Raw genomic sequence first — 12429 nt, 5'->3', positions numbered from 1 at the left:
GCTTAACACACTCATTAGTGGGAAGTTACAACAGTGACACCGGTTCCTTGCAAATGAGCTTTCTTCAGATTCTTATAATTCATAATTTTATCACAGGTCCATTCACCCTTTTTCAAGAAATAAATACAATATTCTAGTAAAGTGTAAATGTATTTGTCAAAGCTGAATGGGATTGAAAAAAGAACTAAAGATGGTGAACTGAAAGACATGTGTTTTAAATAAGAATCTGTAACTGATACACAAATAGGCAGATTTAGCCAGTCTAAATCTAGTCTAAATCTGGTCTAGAATCCAGGCTACATTCCTCACAAGAAAATGACTTTGCAGGAAATCTCTCTTGCTGTTTGTTTCTGCTCAAGACAAATATTACCAGAGCAGCTTTTCCTGTGGTTTTCTGTTTTGGAACTTCTGGCTTTGGCTTTGGATAAAGACAGGAAGCAAAGGAAAACTGAGGAAACACAGATTCAAGAGTAAGTCACAACATCCAAATCTGGAGCCAAACTAACCCCAAGTCCTTTCTAAGACAGATATCAAAGAATAGTATTATCTAAGAAAATGTGAGGGGAAAATGACCCCATCATCTCCAGACAGCTGCCCTCCTGTACCCAGCTTTGCTAGCACTATATGCTAAATATGCCATTACGTTATACCACTGGCTTACCTGGCCGTAATAAACGCTTGTACGTACCCTGTTAATATTAGTATCAAAGGAAATTTTGTGCAAGTCTAGAAAACGAGATCTGCATCCTAGAAAAAGATACAAAGTATGGATGGTTGAGAAGGGGGAAATGTTACTCCTTAAAGACTAAGCTGTGTTTCCATGGCATGTGTTCAAGACTGCCCCAAAACCACTTCAGTTTATTGAAGACAAATGTTTTCCATTCTCTCCACCTCAAACCCTAACTGCCTCTTGCAGCAGCGTCATTTATTAACACCAACACTAGCAGATGTAAAACTGTAAGCGCTTGTACTTCAGGGAAAATCCAGTAAATAGCATATGTGGTCAGTGTGAGGACTGCTAGCCCATGCCAACAATAACGCATCCTTAGTGCCCTTTGAGGGACCTGCAAACTCTTCGCAAAAGCTATGGAATATATATACCTTACTCAAAGCAAGTAATGGCTACAGCAAACATTTTTATTTGGAATCTTCTGAAGGCCTCACTGGGTTAATCTTAAGCATTTACCACATAGCTACCCAGCCACAACTGTTGTGTCCTAACTCAGTTATTTCCTGAATGTGAGATCTACGCACAGAAGCAGCTCCCCCAGAAGTTCTTTCACGAGTTTTCATTTGAAATTAATTTCTCCTGAATTTGGGGAAGTATATGACAACATCAGATTTATTAAAACAAAGAACTTTCTGTTTCTTGAAATTTCTGTCTTCAGAACCTCCAACTGAAATGGAGTATCTTATGTTACGTATTCTGCAAACATAGCAGGATGAAAGGGTGGTGGGAGAAGGCTGGTGAAAGAACTGAAAATAAGGAGTAATGAGAACAACTTAAGATGGCTTATTTACTACCAGTGCACCAAGTGTTGATTTAGACTCTTCAGTCCCTAATGAGACACAGTTCCTGAAGAATTAAGTGATAAATTTACCTGAGGAAAGCGTAAAGGGGTAGGGTACGGAGCAATAACTGTGGTGAGCTCTAGCACCAAGCATATTCAGATCATGAGACAAGAAACATCAATTAAGAATAAAATTAAGCGATACACTGAATAACACAACGTGACGCAGAACCACAGCCAGCACTGGGCAGTGTTTTGGCAGGGTCACTGTGCACCTACAGCCAGCCTTGTGCCGAAAGGATACACTGCTGGGACTGAAGCCACCCTCGGCACACAAAACTGCACTCCGTGCATGAGTGTTCAAGCTCACCTCAGGTCGCATCACCCCATGCAAACAATGCTGTGACAATGGGAATGGGATCCAGCTCACGCTAACATGGATCTCAAGTTCCCACACTTACAAGAAACTCACGTCTTGTTTGCCAACCATATAGGTGTCTCTGCAGGGAGAGTGTTTAAGTTACATGGGTGAAATTAGCAGAAGAAAAAGCACTTGCTGAAAAAGGAAAGCGTAGTTGGACAGACATTCATTCATGTCATAGATAGCGATGTACCACGATAAGCTGGCAGTCACACAACTAGCATACACCTTGCTCTGTTTCTCTTGGCCTATACTGTAATGCAGTTGGTTCGGTTCCATCACATCACCAGCACCTTGAACGCTTCAGCTGAATTTGACCTCATGAGCCTGAGCAAAAATGCACCGTGTGTGCACCACCCCCAAAACCTGTCTCTACAGCCAGCTGTTATCAGGGTATTTGGGTAGGCAAGTGACAGTCACAAACACGTTTCATTTCAGGATCTCTTTTTCTATAAGAGGATTTAAACACATATGGTGTTTTTAAATGCAAATATGGAAGAGTGAAAAAGTCCAGACAGACATGGTTGCCTTTAAGCCCTTCAGGTGCATGGATTCATTAAGGCAGCGTTCCTGAGCCACAATCAGCTCCTGCAATGGTTGAAACACGGGCTGGTTGCAGGCCTGTAAAAATACTATCGATGTGTAACTTTCCTACAGGGAGAATGAGAAAGGCTCGTGGGGGCAGCTGGCAGTGCTGCCTGCGGGCTGCAGCAAGGGGCAGGGGCGGGCAGGGCACCGGGAACCGAAATGTGAAATGCAGGCGCTGAGTCACAGAAAATCACTCGGGGATTAAATTATGCAGTTGCTGAAGCGCCTGTCAGAGTCCTGGGCAAGAGAGGGCAGTGCTAGGTCAGCAGCTGGATGGATGATCTTAAAGGTCTTTTCCAACCTAAACCATTCCGTGATTCTCTGAAACAGACAGAAAGAAGACACTGTTGTCTCTTTACGTAACAGTTGTATCAAAAATGGCATGGCTTGTCATCTCAGCATAGAGAAGAAGATGCCGAGTTTCGGTTTTCATGCCTGGCAATATGCAGAAGTGGTGAAAAGTCTGTGCAGACAGTCGTGCACAGTGGCTGCAGAACAGAAAACAGTGGTGTAGTGCCCCATAATGGAAAGTGAAAGAAGGCAGAATTAGAAGGCATAATACTATTTCTTGTAAGTGAGGCTTGTAAGATAGCAAGGGCTCTCTCTTGTGGTACAGGCAGATTGCCTGTAGAATCGTGCTGAAGCTATTAGCTTGGAGCTTTCACCACATGAGGTTGGCTGAATTTGTTCAGCTAATATTAAATGTTACCTAAAATTCATTCGACGTGTTCTGAATCATATCGGAAACAGTGCACTTCAGGGTTTCCAGCTTCCTAAGACTAAAAGGACTAAGAAAGAGCCCTCCTACAGAAATCACGGGGGAAGCCGCATGGTGCCTGTTTCCAAACCTACTTAGAACACTGCAACACCTACCATCATGACAGTGCTTCTACATTAGTAACTGTGTGAAAATGTAATCACCATAGTTGGTATTTTCTATATCACACTCGCTTCAAGATGGGCCTTCTGGTTTTGTTTGTTTGTTTTTTTTTTAACATATGTGTGTTTCTGAAAAACAGTCTGGGAAGGTATACAGAAACAGTGGCATTGCTCATGTTAAATAATCTTGCAACTGTTATGTTGTAAAGCTACAACGCACCATCATGCTCTGGAGTGAACAGCTAACACAGTCAAGGCAGGTACTTCTGTGTCAGGTATTTGTCTTGTGTGGACCTGTGAATCTGGGCAGAGCCTGGATCTGGAAGGACAACAGCAACAGAAAGAGAGGAGCCAGGATGGGAAATCAAAAACATGAGAGGGTGAATAAGTCTATAACCATGATATCCTAAAATTAATTTCTGATTTTTCATATATTTCCAGTTAGAGGGAAAATGCTAAATAAATAAATTTTAAAATGTATGTATGTCTCATTCTTCGGTAGCCATTCCAGCCTGAGGCTAACCGCTTACTATTGCTATTTCATCGTTCTTGCTCAAATAACAGAGATCCACATTGTGAGATGTAAAAGTCTAAATCCAGATAATAACAAAAGTTAAACATCATATGGTTTCACATGATGTCAGTCCTATCTCTAAGGATTTTCTAAATGGACAAAAGCAAACGAGAAAGAAAACTCAACATTAGGTTTGTGCGCTGAGCTTTCCAAGGTTTACTTTCAATTTTGATTGTGCAAAGACAAGGAAAAAGTTTCCTATTCAAAAGTTCATCTCTGATTATTCAGATAAAATGCAGTTTGAATCCAAGTTCTCCTAAGTTCTGGGCTGCCAGGTTTGAAGTGAGAATGTCAAGCCACATCAGTGTGCTCCCAGCCCAGCTAAACTATGACTTCTGTGGCAGAGACAAAGACTGACGTTGGCGTTTTGTTATCAACCACCCAACTAATGGTCCCTATGTTATGTCTGGGGACACCTCCACTCATGAATCTTACAGACTGGATAGGCTGTTACCAGGCTTCTAAACAGAGACTTTTGGAGAAAGTCGTAAAGTAAAGCAGTATTTATATGCAGTGTGCAACACTGCTAGTTGATTATCATCAAGATATCAAATACTGTACATTTCACTGTAAGCCAAACATCCAGTTTGATTCTAATCTTTCTTAAAATTTGCACGGATGAACTCAACTAACTGCTTTTAATTCTGAAATAACCTTGTGAGAACTGAAGAAGAATCAAGCTCTTTGAACTTAAGTTACACTTGGATTTATTTCAAATCTTCATTGGAATGTCTGGAGAACAATTGTTCATAGTTTTTATCAGCTTAGTAAATGTATCAATTATATGAGAAATAAATTCTATTTTTAAATTTTTTGTATATATTCTCTTTCTTGTATAGTTCCACAGATTGTTTTCTGCAAAGCATACAAATGGTAATAGTCAGGATATGATAGGACTCTTCCTGTGGTATTTGCTCTTAGACATTAAAAGTCATCATGTTCCTTGTCTTTTATTTCACATATACACAAATCATGATGAGTATTTTTTAAAATGTTGTTAAGCTTTTATTATATTGGTTAGAACTCATAACCTCCAAGTAGTCCCAACTGGTATGACTGGGAAAAGGGTAACAAACTGTTTTCTGAGAAGGTGTAATTGGCTGTGAATCAAAGCAGCAGGAATTTTTGCCAGCAGTGGGTTTTGGTTTTAATACTCAGCCTTCCAGAGAGTTTTTACTCTTTGGAAGTTTTAATTGTCATTTCTCTGTTCAGACATCCTCAAGGTATCGTTAAGGACATTTACAGTTACAGGTGAATAAAACAGTTTAAGCAAAAGAAGAAAATAAATAAACCCCCCCGGAAGACCCATTTGGGGGACAAACTCAAACCCTCTGGTTCATTTTCCTCTTAACTATACCAATCTTACAGGTGGAATTAGTTTTTTAACCAAGAAAAGACTCTTTCTCATAGTGTCTAGACACTCTCCTGTGCTTTTTTGGAAGAGTCTGGATACAAACTATATGTCTTCTTCCTTGTTCAGTGATGGACAAACAAAACCCTTCATAATAAAGACCTCTGCAGCCTCAGGCACAGTAAAATAAGGTTGGTGACATAGCAGTTTGGGCTCATTTTCCATAAGAATCTATCCAAAATTGTGACCCAGACATCTTACATCATCTTGTGAACTTTGGAAAAGCTCTATTAAAAAATCTAATAGTGCTCTGCATTTCGGCAGTTCAACTGGATTGAAGACAGAAACATAATGAAGAGCCATTTCTGTTCCCCAGCTCCCAAAGTAGGGGAGTATTCCAGAAGCATGTCAGCTATTTCCATTCTGTTCAGTTTGCTTTCACTGACCACACACACTGAAAGAAGCAACAAGACAAAATTCCTTTCTTAGTGGTTATTAACATTTGACTATAACTCTAACTGGTTTCAAACAAATTCTTTTTTGCAGCCCATTATGCTTACAGATGAAAGATGCAGCCAAAATCATGTCAAATTGATGATTATACATCAAAGCTGACAACAACAAAACTCCAAACTTCTATTGTGACCTAACAAAAATCATTAAACTAAAACAAAAAATGGATCTAAATAATTTAAGGAATTCAAGAGAAAAAGAAGAAAGATGTTGCCAGCAGCACTACCGCAGTGTCAAATTTCGCAGAAATATTAAAAAGAAGGATGATACTAGATGGAAAGCAAATCCCATTCACAAAAAAGAAACCATCTAGGAATCTTGATTAAAAATTATCACAATTGCCTTTTCCTCCTGTCCCTATAATGGATTTCTAAGATAAAACAGAGTTTAGAAATTGGCTGCCTCAGCAGTCATAGCGATGACTGAAGGTCCTACTTGGGGGCAGAATCAATCAGTCAATGACCAGGGAAGTGTCCTTGACTCTCTTTCCCTCTGCACACACTTCTTCATTTTCCCCCTTTTTTAGTGGTACATAAAAAGGAGAGTAATTGGTATCAAAGGCCACAAAGAACCACAATTATTTGTAAACTATCAGATTCAATAGCAGTAGATTAGCTATCAATTACAAAATTCTACCTGCTTTATATCTTCAGGTAAATAGGACAGGGGAAGGTAGGAGGCTTTGTGGGTTTCAAAACCCCATTCGCTGAATCAAGCTTCCTGGGTTTCATCACAGGATTCGTAAGCACCTCCGCTTCATTTTACCAAGTCAAGATTTTTTTAGGCTCTTCTCATGTCATAGGCTCAATTTTTCCTGCACTGTTATTCTCAAGGTTAACACACAGATTAACTGCAGAAATACTAAGTGTTCCACCAGTTCTCTGCTGAAAATAAACAAAATGAAAAAATAATGAGAATGTACCATAAATGAGTCACAACTGGTATGCTTCTCTAACAAAGCTGTATTTTTCAATACACTGAATGCAGCCGACTTTACTTCTATAGCTGTGTGAGCAGAATAAGCCCCAAACTTCTTGGCAAACCTGCAAGACCTGCAGCCAAACCCACTGGTTAGTCCCCTGGTACATAACACACAGCAGAGATGCCCGAGGGAACCTTCACATGATGCACCAACATTTTCAAAGGGATTTAACAAATCTCAAGTTTCTTCCCAGGAGGAGCTTGGTCAAAAAATGAAGATACTGTTTCAAATATTTACTCTGGCTTTGCCAGATTTTGTTTTATCAAACGCTTACTGATAACGTGGAGTGCAGTGGCACTCGGTGGTAAGCCTGCAGCCTCTGCGCACACCCTCTACTCCTTCCGAGCAAGCTAACGAGGAGGAACGTTAGCTGAGTTCACTCTACGGTCTTACAGCAAACCAACACACTGTGAACTCAGATGCCCGTGTTCTCTGTGAGGCCTCAAATACTCTTTGTTTAGACCAGTAAAGCAAGAACATTCAAACTAAACGTGGAAGGCACAGATGAAGCGGCTGAAGAAGATTTTTTGCGTTTTTCAGTAGTCTCACTTTATTCAAGTTTTAATTAACTCATTAAAATCAAACGGACATCCTAGAGATGCTGGTGCTGTTTAGCACAAGTAGCATGGTACTGGACCCTCCAAAGAACGAGGTGGTTTCGTGCCTGCCTCCCAACAGCAATTACACATGGCATGATTTAGCCAGCTGCACACTTACAGAGGAAGGTGAGTGTATATAAAAACCTATACCCCTATAGAGCAATGGATCCACTTCATTTCTGATGCAGGGCACAGGCGAAGGCTGCTCACCCAAGGTGCACAAACACCCCCAACTCCCCATATCCCAACGGGCCCCTCGCGCCTGCTGCCCACCTGCCTCGGATGGCGCTGCCGGCGGCTGCACTCTGGGCGCCGGAGAAGGTCCTTCCCCCTCGGTTCTGCTGGGTTCTTGGCCGAGTATATGAATGGAGGTTGGAAGGAAGACCTGTTGCCTGCAGTCCGGAGGGTTTGAGAAAAACAATGATTCAAAAATTCACTGTTCACCTGTTCAAATAATACTTGACTTCATAGTTACACAAAGAATTACAGGAGAATTTAATAACGAAGGAGAGTTTCTTCTCCAGAACAGAACACGACTGAGGCTGAACTGGTCATAAATAAAGAGACTTGCATTCAATTTCAAATACCTCTTAACAGTGCTCCTGCAGGATGCGGCAGGAGTGAAGCTTGGTTTCACAAGCTGCTCAGAAATTCTTCCTTTCCCGCATTTTATTTAACATCTAAAGACTTGTTGCTCACAGCATTTCCTTTGATTCCCCCACCCTGCAAGGTGCCCTGTGTCAAAGGGAGTTGATTAGCAGCTGCTGAGCACCATTTTGACCCCAGCTGACCTGCAGGTCCCTGTGGGCAGGTGCGGCACCCCAGTCACAGGAGACTCAGGTTTGGCGTTACCCAGGTATGGCCTGGCTTGTGAACTTCAGCAGATTCCCAAAACCATTCAAAATCCTGCCGACTTTGAGAACGTTTGCCGATGACGCAGGTTTCCTTCACTTCTGGCCACTATTATCAAACACTCCCCTTATTTCTCATATGAAGCTAGAATATTTTCTTTCATTTTACGTATTGTCTCATAAGGAATGAGACAATAACAATACTGGCAGTAAATGTGTTTTCCATCTCTGACAGTGCCTGCTTATTAGTATTTCTTCAGAAACAGAATAATTTATTATCTGCAGTCCTTGGTATGTGGTTTATGCATTCCACATTTGAACAAAGCAAAACATGATTACTGACCTGAGCTGATGCCTGCATGCTGAAGTGAGCAGGAGCCTTCCTGTTGTTGAAACCAGGCCCTCAAGAATACCTGGCTACTACAGAATTACTACGGTGAGAAAAAGAGACTCCTCTAAGCAAAGCAGGCTGGACTCACTGCACTAATAACCCAGTATTTAATTTTGTGAATTTCTTGGAATTAAGTATGACCTCAAAATACACCAACTTCTCTGGACACAAATTATTCCCTCTGCTTTTTTAGCTACTGGAGATAACTGGAAATGGAAAAAATATTGAGAATGAGTTATGTGGGATTAAGTCATTCCATCAGGAGCATTTGCCAGCAAATTCTGCAGAAAGCCAAAGTTTAGAAGATGTGTAATAATAGTGACTTGTGTAACTGTAAATTCTAATGCTGCTGTCATTGTTAGGATGTGTGAAATTACAATAGGGAATGTATCTGTATTTCCTTATCATATTTGGTTATATCATCAGAAGGAAAATGGTCACTAAAATCACAATAAAACTGATGAAAACTTTTAAACATATGAAAAGCCTGACTGAATTTCCTGGAATTTAATTTCTTTCTGAAAATACACACATGAATCAACCTACTTGTTTAGGCAGAGCAAGCACAGTCTCAGGTTCAGATTACTCCTAGAGGGAATTCTCTCTGAATCTACCATGGGTTTCGTATGTAGAATCTTGTATCTGCACAAAAAAAGTTGCACAATCATTTTCTGAAAACCAAAAGAACCATTTTAGTTAAAAGCCCAATATTCTTTTTCCTCTCAGGGTCTACTAGGCCATAATGACAAAGCTGAACAGGTTCCTAAAGAGAAGATAATTTCTTCTTAATGGGGATGGGCTGGGGAATCTGGTGAATATCAATTTATCCAAGTGCCATTGAAGTAGCCTGGAATATTAGATCACTTAAAAAAATATCACTGATGATCAGCACGAGTTGGCTACCAGTACTGCCTGCGGGCTACTGTGAGGAGCAGTCCGTACCCCCAGGGATGACAGGCCTACTAAAGAGCTGAATCCGGCTTGCGAGCAGGAACTGGGCAGGCGAATCCTTCCTCAGAGCGAGCTGAGAACCACTTCCACCAAGTACGGAGACACCTTGTGCCTGCCTTCTCACACCGCTTTGCACAAGGGACCGGCCCAAAGCCTCCCGTGACGCCCCAGCGGCTACCATTCCACATGGCGCATTAGTCCACAGAAGTAAAAGCAAGCTTTATCTGTCTTGAATTCTCCCAGCTGTGACGAAGCCCATGGCAATGAGCCACCCTGGTCCTGGCAGGCTGCCACATCCACTGATTTCAACTGAGAAAAGCTACACTGAAAACCAGGGGGAGGCTGTACTGGTGCCCATGACCCTCCTGAGCAGAGTTACACCACTCCGGTCTACGTTGTCGGCACACACACCTCAGCTGCCACAGCACAGACTCGGGGAAGGCCACACAAGCCATGGTTTGTACTGCAGGGCTTGCCAGCACGCACTCAACAGCACACGTGCCAGACCAGCCACGCATGTGCAAAATAGCTGTAGCAAGAGTCACGGATCAATGTATAAAAACATTTGGATCTGAGCAAATCTTAACTGAGAAAGAATGGAGGGGATGAGTAACGTATGATGCAACGTCAAAGCACGCAAGGCTGTCACACCTGGCTCGTCGTTGCTCTGGCACGTGACAGGCAGTAGAAGAAAAGGGCAGTAGGGCATTTTGTTTGGAGCTCAGGTTGTGAAAGTTCTTTTTCTGAAAGATCAAAATGGCAGAACTTCCAGCTAAATAAAGGCACTTTCATCTGTAATGCTGATGCTCTTTCAACGCTACCAAGAACAGCCTCTTCGTTTTCCCCACCAAAGTGAATGCGACAGTCACTCGGTGTCATCAACACCTCTACAAAACACCAGTAACTGCAAAACCACACAGAGAAAAAAGCAGAACATCTCTTTACCATGTCCTTTACTCTGCCTCAGACACACATCTCCCTAAGGACAGGAACAATAATAACTTTATTATCTTTAATGTCTTCCTCATCAAATTTAATTCCACTGTCTGTCCCAGCTGAAGTGTATTGGGCAATAACATTACAAACTCTTTTTACTCCTGCTGTTATTTCAGCCAAATTCATTTATTTCAGATTTTGAGCTAAGTGCAGTTATTTCCATTCCACAACAAAACCCCTGTCTCTTATCTCAGAATATAATCTGAAACTAGTCAGGCCTCTAGAATATGAGGTTTGATAGTTTCTGCAACAAAATCCCTATTTTTTAAATTTTTAATGTGCATTTCAATTTTCAAGGATTCGACTAAAAAACATTTCTATTAATACGCTGTTTTCATAAAACCCAAGAAACAGGTTCCACCTCTGTAAGAACAGAGATAATGATATATACGGGACCTTACCTCCGTTTGACCTTGACTCAAAGAAATAGTTCTACTCAGAAGAGTGTGTTTGCCACGTGTTGGACATTTGGCATATGCCATGGCATACCCCATGGACGGTGAAATACACAGATCATCTGCGACAGAGATGGTTCACAGCAATCACACATAAAACTTGTTAATGGAAAACATTATGGGAGATAAACTGCAATGCATCAGATAACACACGTCTAAAGTAACAGAGATCAAACGAATCCACTTGCGTGTTTGCTCACACCAAATACCACAGACCACCTCCAAAGGCTTCAGCATAGTGTTTGTCACTGTTCTGAGGCAAACAAGCTAGTGTAACTTACACAGGGTAAGATGGAAAATACAGAAGGCATTCTATAAATCAATGGTTTGCTGCTGCCCGCAACATCTGTGGCCACTGCGTTTCCAGAGAACACATGACAGACAATAGGAAATAATGACTTTTACAAACACAACCCCATGAGGCACTACTACTGCAAAATGGAAAAAAAAAAAAAAAAAAGAATATCCAATGATACTGAAAGACAGCAAAACTGAACAGACGGAATTAAAAGCATATTAACTCGTGAAAGGGGAAAAAATGAACCCATTATTCTGATGAATATCAGGCATTACTGACACCAACATCACACAAAAGAAATTAGTAATTGTATGGAAAATTACAGTATCTTTGAGCTTTAATCTTACAGCGTTTGAGACAGAGTAAAAAATACTGTAGAGGAGTATTGTCATTGTACTGGGTCACAGTCCAGCTAGTTGTGTATCAAGAAAGAAAATCATGTACACAAATTATTCTATAAAATCGTTATGTTTTCACATACCTGTTTCCAAAGTATTTAGTTTTACCCCTTGTAAGATTTAACACCATATATTTGATCAAACATGAAAATCTCTGTGTAATTATCTACAGTCTTAAAATCAGTAATTACCCACAGTTTAAATCTTCTTTTATTTGTGGCATCACAGATTCTATATAGTATCCTATAGTTTGGGGAAACTTGGAACAGCGTGAGGGAGTCATGACTGCACCAAAGTAAGGGTGCCGCCTCACTGCTGCAGCAAAGTGCCCCAGAGGTGCGCCAGGAGACAAACCAGCCCTGGGGCAACAGGGGAAGGAGCCCAGTTCCATGGGCTGTGAGGAACCGCGGGAGATTCCAACACTGAGCCCCCAGAGCAAGAGGAGCAGGTGGTTATGGACACACCGGAGAGCGCGCAGCATTTTCAGCTTACATCCGAGGGCCTGAGAGAGCACAAAGCACTGCAGCAGCGCCCCAGCTGCTCTCCTCAACGCAGACCCCATTATAGACTACGAGTTAATTCCATTGAAGTCAGCAGACTTACTGATGGTGAGTATGGAAGTAATGAAGATCAGATTTTGGCCTACAGGTTGTTACAAATCTCAGCTTACA

The sequence above is a fragment of the Falco peregrinus genome, chromosome 1, assembly GCF_023634155.1.
Source record: "Falco peregrinus isolate bFalPer1 chromosome 1, bFalPer1.pri, whole genome shotgun sequence".
NCBI lineage: Eukaryota > Metazoa > Chordata > Aves > Falconiformes > Falconidae > Falco > Falco peregrinus.
Note: the sequence above shows the minus strand (reverse complement) of the source record.